General features: G+C 46.6%; 1 long non-coding RNA gene across 1 annotated transcript; it reads left to right on the forward strand.

Moving 5' to 3' along the window:
- The first annotated feature begins 7,040 nt into the window (after positions 1–7,040).
- On the forward strand, positions 7,041–12,209 carry LOC122702566. The gene is made up of 3 exons (XR_006343281.1): positions 7,041–7,144; positions 11,464–11,471; positions 12,178–12,209. It is a non-coding gene; the product is annotated as an uncharacterized LOC122702566 (long non-coding RNA).
- Positions 12,210–12,574: the final 365 nt, after the last annotated feature.

Here is a 12,574-nt window from a genome sequence, read left to right on the forward strand (position 1 = left end):
CCTGGTTCGATTCCTGGATTAGAAAGATCCGCTGAAGAAGGGATAGGCTACCTGCTCCAGTATTCTTGGGCTTCCCTTGTGGCTCAGCTGGTAAAGAATCCGCCTGCAATGCGGGAGACCTGGGTTGGGAAGATCCCCTGGAGAAGGGAAATGCTACCGACTCCAGTATCCTGGCCTGGAGAATTCCGTGGACTGTATGGTGGCAAAGAGTTGGACATGACTGAGAGACTTTCACTACTATGCTTGTGAGCTTCCCAGGTGGTGTTCGTGGTAAATAACCTGCCTGCCAATGCAGGACACATAAAGGGACACAGGTTTGACCCCTGGGTCGGGAAGCTCCCCATGAGAAGGAAATGGCAACCCACTCCAGTATTCTTGCCTGAGGAATTTCAGGGACAGAGGAGCCTGGCAGGCTACAGTCCATGGGATTGCAAAGAGTCAGACACGACTGAATCGACTTAGCATGTGCATGCACTGATGCTTGTGTCCCCCCAAATTTCATATGTTGAAACCCTAACAGCACATAATAAATATATTATGTATGTGCAGTACTTAGTCGCTCAGTTGTGTCCGATATAAGTATATGTTTATATGCATATGTATTTTTATATATCTTTGGTAAAGGAAAAAAGTGAACTAATCTTTTTAAAAGGAGAGGTAATAATTCTCTGGGCATTGAATTTTATTTTTCTACTTGGGAAAAGAAGGAGAAAAAGTTTTCCCATAAGTTGTCTAATCAGCATGGTGGTCCTGGCTTCACACAGCCAGTTAAATGGATCCACAGGAAACTCTGTTACAGGGTCAACCAGGTCTTTAAGGACAACCGGTACCTGCTTGGGTGATGGGATGTTAAGCTGTGTAAAAGGTGTCCTTCCTCCACCCCGATCCCTTCAGTGAACAAATAGAAAACTTCTACCTCACAGTCTTGCAGAGAGAAAGATAGTAACAGAACTGATGCATTAAATGTAAGGAAGATAGAGGTTTTAGGGGTAGGGGTGGAGATGAAATTTTAAAGAGTGGTCAAGAACAACCCCCCTTTGTTTTAAACTGAAGCCTAGTTGATTTACAGTGCTGTGTTTATTTTTGCTGTACAGCAAAGTGATTCAGTTATACATGGATATACATTCTTCTAACATTTTTTTTTCCATTGCGGTTTATCATAGGGTATTGAATAGAGTTCCTTGTGCTCTACAGTAGGACCTTGTTGTTTCTCCTTTCTAAATATAGCAGTTTGTGTCTGCTGACCCCAAACTTCCAATCCATCCCTCCCCTGTCCCACTCCCCCTTGGCAACCACGTGTAGGCAGAGTATCCTCACTTTGAATGTGATGTTTGGGTAAATACCTAGAGAAGGGAAAAGGGTGAACCTGTGACTCTCTAGGGGAAGATTGTTGCAGGCAGAAGGAAGAGAAGATACACAGGCATGTTTAAGGAGACCACAAAACAGAAGCAGGTAGAGAGCCAGGGAGAGTACAGATATGAAAGCAGAGAGACAGGTGGGGAGCCACATCAGGGAGGGCCTCGTAGGTCACAGTAAAGACTGGCTCATCTTCTGAATGAGATTAAGAGCTATTGGACTAATCCTAGCAGAGAAGTGACATGTTCTGACTATGTTTTAACAAGGGCACTCTGCCCCTGGGGTGAGTGTAGACCCTGATGGGTGGGAAGAAGCAGGGAGAGCAGCAGGAGGTCCTGGAATCACCCAGAGAGGAGGAAACGGTGGCCTGGCTCTCAGTGGACGTCCCAATAGCCACTTACTGCTTTTGTGGGGGTCTCATCCTACTTTTGCAGACTCTGTGAAGGAAGAGACTTACGTAACTTAGGTACAAAGGGAGTCTAGTTAATGGGAGCAGTTTGACAAGTTCTCTTCTCAGGAGTAAATTTTAGAGAACAAGTGAAAAATAAGAGCCTCTGGGTTCCATGCAGGAAGGAAGCCAAAAAGTGTGGTCCAAGAATGACTGTGAGAACGTGGTTGGATTTCTTGAGTCTTACAAGTTCTCCACAGGTATTAGTTTTGCCCATAATTCCATTCCTATGTAATTATAGAAACAATGAAACATTGGTAACAACAAAAATGATAACAATGAAAGTGACTCTCAGATACACCTAGAAATGAAGTCTGGGAAACTCACTTCTTTGGAGCCGGGCTGAAATGGAAAAGCAATCACTAGAAACTGAGTCCATGGTGGCAACTCTGAAGGGCTCTGGTCCTCCGGGGTGGGGGGTGGTTGTTGACAATAACTCTTCAGAGGCCTTTGAGCTATCCAAGGGGAAGAGGAGAAAAGCATGTTGTTTCTTTTAAAATGCATTTCCTGGGAACTGACCACCTCTAAGAAGTCATGTAATATTAGCCAGCCTTCTCCAGCTTTAGCTTATGGGCATCTCAGTGAACACCTGCTGCATTTTGTGTTGGACTGCAAAAGGATGGGGATTTAGTTCCAGCATGCTTTTGCTCATTCACAAGCCCATATTTTGGACCAAATGTTTCAGGAAATTAAACTGGCTCAAGAAAAGTTTCAAGATATTGCTGCCACAGTCTCCTTGCTTGGATAAAGGAAAAGGACTCGGTTGCAAGCATCAACTCAGTAGCATCTCTGAGCCTGTTCACTTTAGGGTGACTTGATTCCTTTAAGAACTAGGTAAGAGAATAAAAAAGAAAATCTGAATAGACCTGTAACAAGCAAAGAGGTTAAATTAATAATAATAATATAAAAAGCACTGAGGAAAGTCCAGTCCCAAATGGCTTCACTGGTGAATTCTATCAAACATTTGAAGAATTACAAACTCTTTCAAAAAGCAGGAAAGAAGGGAACACCTGTCAATTCATCGTATGAGGCCTGTATAACCTTAATCCCCGAATCAAAGCCATCACAAGAAAAGAAAACTACAGACCAATATGTCTTATCAATGCAGATGTAAAAATCCTCAACAAAATACTAGCAAATCAGATCCAGGAACATATAAAAAGGATTATACACCATGGCCAAGTGAAACTCATCCTAGAAATGCAAGGTTGATTTATCACCCAAAAGTTGATCAACATAATACACCACATTAATAGAATAAAGGGAAAAACCCACGTGATCATGTCAATAGAGGTAAGGATTTGACAAAATTCAAAACATCAGTTATAAAAATATTCAGCAAACCAGAATTAGAAGGAAAATTCCTCAACCAGGTAAAGGGCAACCATGAGCAGCCCTTAGCAAACACCATACTTAGAAGTAAGACTGAATGTTCTCACCCTAAGACTGGAACAAGACCAGGCTGTCATTTCCATCACTTCTACTCGGTATTGTCCTGGAGGTTCTAACCAGTGCAGTTAGGCAGGAGAAAGAAATAAGAGGCATCAGATTGCAAAGGAAGAAATAAAACATATCTATTTGCCAATGACATGATCGTACATATAGGAAACCCTAGCAGCGGTCCCTGACCCTTTTGGCACTGTGGACTGGTTTTGTGGAAGACAATTTTTCCACAGACAGAGGAAGGGAGATGGTTTCCATATGATTCAGGCATATTACATTTATTGTGCCCTTTGTTTCTGTTATTATTACATCAGCTCCACCTCAGATCATCCACCTCAGATCATCGGGCGTTAGATTCCGGAGGTTGGGGACCCCTGCCCTGAGGAATCCACTCAAAGACCCATGAAAGCCAATGAATGAGTTCACCAAGATTGCAAATAAAAGATCAATATGTAAAAAGCAATTATTTCTATATACTTACAATGAACAATCAAAAAACAAAAATCAGAAAACAATTCCATCTATAATAGCATCTAAAAGAAGAGCCTCTTATATTCTTGGTGTTTGGGTGTTAATACAGCATGAGGAGCCTGGGTCAGGACCACAGCTGCAAGGGGTCCCAGGAAGGTGATTATTCATGACAAGTGTGTGGTGGTGCTGATTAAGAGATTGGTAACAGTTACCCTGGGTTCTTGTGGAAAACGACTCATTTTAGATCACATCTCTGCCACTCACAGTGATGTCCTTAAGTATCCACAAGCAGGCAGCTTGTGATCTCCTCAAAATTAATATTTCCAGTGACAAGTAGGATTCCCTATTAGTGGACTTTGGGATATCCAATATGCCTTCCTATCCCCAAATTATTAATAGATCCTCAGTTCCTCACTCGGAGAACTTTGCAATGCCAATTAAAGTCTTGGTTCCTGCAAGAGATGTTTACACTTTAGTATGAATGAATTATAATTAATTTTGTGCCACATGTGGAGATAAACACAGAGATTGAGTACCTCTGAGGGCCCCAGGATAAACTGGGAAGCGAATCATGATTTAGAAAAGAACTTTTCTTGATTCTCAGTGTTCGCTTTACCCCTTCTACTACAAGAGTGCTCAGTCTGTCAGTAGTGTCCAACTCTTGTGACCCCATGGACTGTAGCCCACCAGGCTCCTTTGTCCATGGAATTTTCCAGGCAAGAATACTGGAGTGGGTTGTCATTTCCTCCTCCAGGGGATCTACCTGACCCAGAGATAAAACCCACACCTCTTGTGTCTCCTGCATTGGCTGGCAGATTCGTTTTTGTTGTTGCTGTTAGTTGTGTTTTTTTTTTAAGCTTTTTGTTTTATACTGGAGAATGGTCAGTTAACAGTGTTGTGATAGTTTCAGGGGAACAGCAAAGGGACTCAGCCATGCATATACATGTATCCATTCTCCCCCAGGCAGGCAGATTCTTTCTACCTGGGAAGCCCCTACCCCTCCTACTAGTGAATGTAAAATGAAGGAAGATGCCTTATCCTAGGAAAAGTTTTATAGCTGATAAAACACAGGCATGATCTTACTTGGTCTTTATAGTAAATAACTCATGAAGTAAGTGTAAATGTGGTTCCCATTTTCCGAAAGAAGCAAATAGAACATAAAGGTAAGGACCACCCCAGGTCATGCTGTGATTAGATGCTAGAGCCAGAATTTCAGCCCGCGTCTATGAATTCCAAATCATGTGTTCTTTCAACTACGCTAATGTGGATGGAGCCAATTCCGTTTCTTTCCCCAGAGAATTTAAATCTCAGCTAGTACTGTTTAATGCAACACAATAATTATTTTAAAATAATTTTAAAGGAGTTTCTTAGAGCAACTGAAAAGTGAAGGGAAGAAGAACGACAAGCACTCTTTCATAAATTCATCACTATGATACTTTAGCTTCATTTCTTCCTCCAAATGCCCCATCCTGTGAAGGATGCATAGAACTGCTAGGCCGTGAGCCTGTGTTTGAGAATTCACTGTTTTAATTCAGGCCCTCAAAGCGGCATCCATGTGTTCTGACAAATAAATTAAGGCACTTTTCAGAATTGGCCCTTGCTGGGTAGGGGGAGGGGGCTTTGATTGAATTACTCTAAACCCCAGGAGAAATGCTAGTGATATTAACACTCGTGCGGGTAGGAGTCAACAGGAATCTGCCTTACCCGGGAGTACCTGTGTTGGTGGCCTGAAAGTGGGTCAGGGATTTTTTTTTTGAAGATAAACATTCTTATATTTCCATATTAAACTCTATGTAGGTCAGTGCCTACCTAAGGGCTCTCGGTTGATATTGCAGCTGCGAGAATCAGAGTTGTATGTGTTTCTGTCACACAGGGGTTTGGTGGCTGACGAGTGGCTGCATTTGTTGTAGGGGGAGGGACCCTGGGGTGTAAGATGGGAGAGAGAGAGGAGGAGAGAGCATGCTGTCCTAGGTCTCCCTGCTCCTGGGAAGCAGTAGCATTGGGACATGTTAAGAGAAGCACGGACGGTCTCTCCCTGCCCCCAGCCAAGGTGGAGCGTTTTGATAAAACAGGGATCTTCCAGGACTTCAGAAGCAAACATGAACTGCACTCCCATGTCAGGAGGCCTTGGTCACCTTCATTGTCTCTCTCTGGCTGGTGGGTGGGGGCTCTTAGGGCCAGGAGCAGGCCCCCATGGGGCCTAGATAGGTGTGTGTTGAGTTTGGGGGTGCCACTGAGGGATGACCTAGCACTGTGTTTGTTTAGCAATGCAACTGCATCTCTGTACCTCGGAGCCTCGAGGTGAAGCCTGGGATCCTCCACCCTAGGTAGGACTCTGACGACGAGGATGCTGACGATGAGGACAGCCTAGGTAGGACTCTGATGATGAGGACACCCTAGGTAGGATGCTGATGATGACACCCTAGCTAGGACTCTGCTGATGAGGACGCTGAATGATGTCATCCACCCCGCCCCCATGCCTGTTAATTAGTTTTTCTGTGATTTCAGGGTTTCCCACCTGCTTCTATTAAAACACTCAAGTTAGAGAAAAACCTGTTTGGGAAAGAAAGGAATGTGTGTGTTTTACATTTTTATTGAAATATCTGAATGGTTTTTAAACATATACCTTAAAAGAGTCAGACTGCCAAGGAGTGGAAAAGAACAATCATATAAAGTGATTTTAGCCACGTGACGTCATTTCCCTTTATCAGTGAGGAAGGATTAGGCTGGTTGATGTAATAATATCTAAGGGATTCCCTGAAGACCCTCTTCTGCTTAGGAAAGCCTGAGGCGTGAGGAGGCTACAGGTCACAGGGAGAGCAGCCAAGACCTTGGCTGAGGCCGTGTAGACGATCACAGCAAGGACTCTGCATCTAAGAGGGGCAGCTGACATCCTGGCTGCCAGATGAGGTTTCACTAATACCAACCCCAGAAGCAGTGTGTGGTTCTCTGTTGGTTCCCCTTCGGAGATGTGGCCTGGGACCCAGGCTTCAAAGTGAATATTTTTAACGCTGGTGAGCAGCATGCCAGGGGACCTGAGTTCTCATTCAGGCTCACCCACCAACTGCATGGGATATCAGGCAATGTATTTAATTGCTCTGAACATCTCAAAATTCCTTCATCAGTAAAATGAGAACAATGATTTTGTAGGTCCCGCTTCATGGGTTTATTTGAGGGCTAAATTTGTGGATATTTTCTAAGCAGAGGATCTGGGGTACAGAGATGTTTGCAATGAATCATGACCACAACAGTGTCCTTAGAGGGGCCCACAGGACTGCATCTGACACATCTTGACTTTGCCTCTGTATGAAGGTTGTGCGCACATGCTAAGGTGCTCAGGTGTATCTGACTCCTTGCGACCCCATCGACTGTAGCCCGCCAGGCTCCTCTGTCCGTGGGATTCTCCAGGCAAGAATATTGAAGTGGGTTGCCATGCCCTCCTCCAGGGGATTCTAACCCAGGGATCCAACCCGCATTTGCAGGCAGGTTCTTTACCACTAGTGCCACCTGCCTGCCCATTATATGGGAGAGCCACTAAAGCATGTTGTATGCCTTTAGAGAAAGAATATGTTCGCAAGCTACAGAGTTCCTCAGCTGAGTATTCACCCAGCATGTGTAGGAGGTTATAGTCCTGAGTTGTGAAAGTCCTGGAGGAAGAAGATAATTAGTAGTAGAGAGAACCATGGTGGACGTTGTGGGACCAAGCAGGTCCCCACAGCACTCCCTCCCCTAGATGCTGGAGTGCTGCTGGAGATGTCACCTGGCTGTCAGCCCCCTTCAGGAATAACTGCTCCGTGCAGAGGTACAAAGGCACGGATCTTTCTACTCACTTGGCTTGGGACCTCTCTGAATGGCCCTTCCTGCTGCAGAACTCCCCTTGTGGAGCTGAGTGGGCCTTCACTGAGTCTGCATTGCAGCCAGGCTTCTCACCTGGTCCAATCCTGCCTTCCTCCCCTCCCTTCCTTTCCACAGGTGTTGATTCTGAAAGCCCAGAGAGGAGTACAGGGGACCCCTGATGGGATGGGGGATAAGACAAAAAGGGGAGGTTGAACCTAGTGACCTTTGAGGCATCCTGAGTCTGTGATGTAAAGCTTACATCTCACAGCCTTGATGAGTCTGGGATGTCCACTAAGATGACAGATTCCTGAGCCCTCCGTTGGCCCCAGCTGGACCCACAGAACCAGACTTTCTGGACTGCATTTAGAAATAGCTCCAGGATCAGACTTCTAACCACTGAGGAGGAACAACTGCCTTAGCCTTTTGGCTCCAGTAACCATACAACAGGGCAGGAAATTCTGAGTCATCTGAGATCAACGTGGGATTTGGTGGATGCTTTTCTGGGCATAGGGCTTCCCTGGTGGCTCAGGTGGTCAAGAATCCGCCTGCCAATGCAGGAGACCTGGGTTTGATCCCTGGGTGGGGAAGACCCCCTAGAGAAGGGATTGCCTACCCACTCCAGGATTCTTGTCTGGGAAGTCCCATTGACAGAGGAGCCTGGCGGGCTACAGTTCATGGTGTTGCAAAAAGTCAGACACGACTGAGTGACTAACAACTTTCACCTTTTTTTTTTTTCCCCCTGGGCATAAAGGAGAACAGGGGGCAGCCTGGACAGAGTAAGCCTTTCACTTATGCACCCACTGCCTGCCTGCTTCCAGCCCTGTCCTCACACCCTCGTGGTGAAATGACCTCCAAGTTAGAATGGTTTCACTCTTCATCTTTCCCACCTGGTCTTCTACTCCAAATAGATTTATTTTTGAAGAGATCATTTACATAGGTTTCACCAAGAAGCGTAAGGGTCAGAGATTATTTGCAGCTTTCAGGTGCAATTATCAAAAGATGTTGATTCCCGTCCAAAAAAGGAAAAACCTCTAATCGACAATTAAATATTTATAGGTTACCTTATTATTCATTTATTTCCCCAGGAACTCAGGAAAGCACCCAGATTTCATAGCTGAGTTAGTCATTTGGTTCTCAGCCTGGCCACACAAAACAAGTATTAATCATATCAGGAACATGTGCAGTGAAATTCGAGTCTCAGTTTTACTGTCCTCTTGATCTCTGCTTGAGCTGGCACCGAGTCTTGGACCCAAAGACTTTCTCTCTGATCAACCCTTGCATCAATGAGACCATAGTTGGGGCAGCCTGCTCAGAGAAGAGCTTGTGCTTCAGAGCCACAGACCAGCACTGGGGAGCCCTGTGACCTCGGGCAAACCACTGCGTCTTTGTGAGCCTTACCTCTCTCACCTGTCAACTGGGACTGATCAGCGCCTTCTCCAGCGGATGCCTTAACACCTTATGGGGCTCCTAGCATGGAAGCTTCTGGCACGTAAAGTGACACATGTGGTGGCTATTCTCCTATCTTCCAGTAGATTAACTGTCCCTGGGTGCACAGCAGACAACCAGCTCCTTTCTTCTGCTCACCACTGGAGGTATATTCAAATGCCAAGAGCTGGCGGGGGTGGTGTGCTAAGGGGACAAGGGGAAGATGGGGAGGGTGTGAAGATACTCACCACCTACCCTAGGAGGCAGAAACAAAATGACAAGTGACAGTACAAGGAAGCGAATGCTAAGCACAAATGAATGGTGAAGAGAAGTATTCTGGGATCAATGTTCCAGAAATACAAGGTCTGAGAGGAACAGGAAGGCTTTCTGAGATGGTGATTCCCAACCTTGGATACACAGCAGCAGCAGCTGAGGGACAAAAACCCAGAGCCCATGCCTGAGCTCTGCTCCCAGGGTCTCTGATTTAATTGGCTTGGGGTAGAGTCCAGATATCTGTATTTCCCCAGATCCCTCTCGTGATGCCAGCGTATGCTAGTTGGGGATCCTCTGTGCCAGGGGGCAAGGTCTGAAAAAGGCAGGACATGCTCACCTTGGACATTTGAATAGCACTTTTTTGTTCCAGGTGCTTTCAGGTACATGCTTTCAAGAGACCCAGGCAGGTGGGGCTAGTGGTAAAGGACCCTCCTGCCTCATGCAGAAGACTTAAGAGATGAGAGTTTGATCCTTGGGTTGGGAAGATCCCCTGCAGGAGAAAATGGCAACTCAATCCAGTACTCTTGCCTGGAGAATCTCATGGACAGAGGATCCTGGCAGGCTACAGTCCATGAGGTCTCAACGAGTCATATAGGACTAAAGCGACTTGGCACAGTGCAGGCAGGTGGGGAGAAGGGGAGGAGTAGAGCCAAGGCCTCATGGACGATGACGCTTTCAGTCCACAGATTCCTGGGGCTGTGCTTGGGCCGCGAGCTCTGAATGCTGTTGCTTCTCCTGTAGCACCTACACCTTAGGGCGTAAGGATTGTCCCTCCAAACACATAAATGGCCCATAGCAACCGCAGAAGTGGAGTCAAGGCTTTGGAGCATACGCAGTTCTGTTACCCAGTCTAAGCTCACCCCGCTCACCACACAGTGAGGCCAATAAATCGAGAGATGAGTTGTTGGGACAAAGGATAGTGGCTTTATTCTGGAGAGAGCTGGCAGACCGAGAAGATGGTGGACTTGTGTCCCAGAGAGCCATCTTGCCTGGGTTAGAATTCAGGCTTCTTTTGTACTAAAAGGGGAGGGAATGAAGTTAACTATTTTCTGGTTCAGCTCAGTCTCCAGAAGGGATATGTTCATTTCTTCCTTCCTGTAGTCATTCACACAGTCTGGTCAGTGTGTCTCCTGTGAGCTAAACAGAAAAGTTTTTAGCTTAATGATCATTACCTGGGAGGCAGGGTTCCCAGAGATGGGCCATTATATACAATTTCAGTTTATAGGCAGCATCCCTTTAATGACTAAGAATAGAGGTTCTTCCCTACTACACTTTGAGAGCACTTCCTCCCAAACAAGTGACACAAAACTACAACTACACATAAATCTTAGGCTTCATTAACTTTAGGCCAGACAGGCCCCTGGGAGGGGATGACATGTTTAGTCTCTCTTCTGGTTAAGGGGATGTGCCCCTTAGAACTGGCACTGGAATCCAGATCTAACTCCAAAAGATCCAGACTCTTAGCTGCTCTTGGAAACCCTGATGCCTGCACCGTCTGGAGTCATTAGCACCTTTTCATTCGAGTATTGGTCTCTCGGTGGAAATTACTGCTTGTTTAAGGTGTTTCAGGCAAAGCTTCCCGAGTAGAGTCCTGAGCAATAGGTCCTATTTCCATCTCAGGTCCTATCCCAGGAGTGTTTCCTGGAACTCTTTCTGCACCAGACAAATCCCATCTCCACACTGCCGCCCTCCCTTAGAGAGCAGTCCAGGCAAAGCTCCAAGTCGTGTGAGGGAAACCTCGGTGTGGCTTACTGCTGTCTCCGGCCAAGCTGGGACATTTATGGGCTGGCCCTGCCAGAAGACTTTCGGGGACTTAAAAGCTGAGAACTGGAACTAAGTCCTTCCGGGAAGAAAGAAGCCAGTGAAGATGCCCCAGCTAGAGAGGGCAGCCTGGAGCCTGGCCTGAGGAGCCTGCCCGGGGCTGGGGCTTGGGGAGACAGGCTTGTGAAAGGAGTCGGGCAAAGGCCCAGGGGATGCCCCCTTCTGGGAGCACAGGCTACCCAGCCATGCACATCAGCCTTTTGGCCTCTGACCCCCTTCGAATACCTCTGTCCAGGGGGACGTCCTGCTTCAGAGTCTGTGGGTGAGGGGGCTAGCCCCCAGCCCTCTTACCTCCACCCCTTTTGTGTGACCTTAGATGAGGCTGCTTACCTCTTCGGCCTCAGGTTTTTCCAAAGAAAAATGGGAGCTAATTATAGCTTCCTTGCAAGGTGTTTGTGTTGACGACAGAGGAAATATGCAAGATACTGGGCCTGGAAGAAGGTCTGAGTAACCTGCAGCTACAGTTTCATCTAGAGTTTTAGAAAATTGTATGTATTTTTAATGAATAAAGAGTAACACAGCATACTCTTGCCATGCAATAGACACCGAGGACCTCAGGGCGGAGATGGGAGGCCATGTCCCTCCCCGAGTCACCACCCTCCTTACAGCCCTGCAGGTGGTCTCGATGGTCAAGAAAACCAGTAGTGTGTGTGCTCAGAACTTGCAGTGCTTGGCGTGGAGTGTGACTCCCCTAAACATATGTTGCTGAAGCCCATTACCTTGATCCAGGTAGTGGTCGCCGGTGTGGGCTTGGGAAGGAGGCATGGCTCCCAGGCCAGGCCACATTAGGGCAGTAAGGGGAGAGGCTTGAGAAAACCTTCCCTGTTCAACGGAAAGGATTCTTTTTGGTGCCTCATTACAGATGGTTCTCATGAGAGGTGTGTGGCATGCAGGGCTTGGAGCCAGGAGGATTGGTGTCCAGGCCTGGCTCTGCTGCTGGCCATGTACCCGTGTGACTTGGAGACGGCATTTCCCTTGGTGAGGTCGTGTGTGTGTGCTCACGTGCTCAGTTGTGTCTGACTCTTTGTGACCCTATGGGCTGAGGCTGCCAGGCTCTCTGTCCATGGGATTTTACAGGCAAGAATTCTGGAGTGGGTTGGCAGTCCCTCCTCCAGAGGATCTTCCTGATGCAGGGATTAAACCCGAGTCTCCTGTGTCTCCTGCATCTCTTGCTTGGCAGGTGGATTCTTTACCACTGAGGCACCTGGGAAGACCCCTGAGGTCCAAGAGGCCTTGTTAACTGAATAGAGGGGTGGCCTAGATGATCTCCAAACTGCTCACTCACTGGATTTTACCTATTGCAAAAGTCCAGGGAAATACATCTAATAAAGCCATGAAATTAGAAGACACTTGCTCTTTGGAAGGAAAGCTATGACAAACCTACACAGTGTATTAAAAAGCAGAAACATCACTTTGCCAATAAAAGTCCATATAGTCAAAGGTATGGTTTTTCCAGTAGTTATGTACTATTGTGAGAGCTGGACCATAAAGAAGGCTGAG

This window comes from Cervus elaphus, chromosome 11 (genome assembly GCF_910594005.1).
Source record: "Cervus elaphus chromosome 11, mCerEla1.1, whole genome shotgun sequence".
Taxonomy (NCBI): domain Eukaryota; kingdom Metazoa; phylum Chordata; class Mammalia; order Artiodactyla; family Cervidae; genus Cervus; species Cervus elaphus.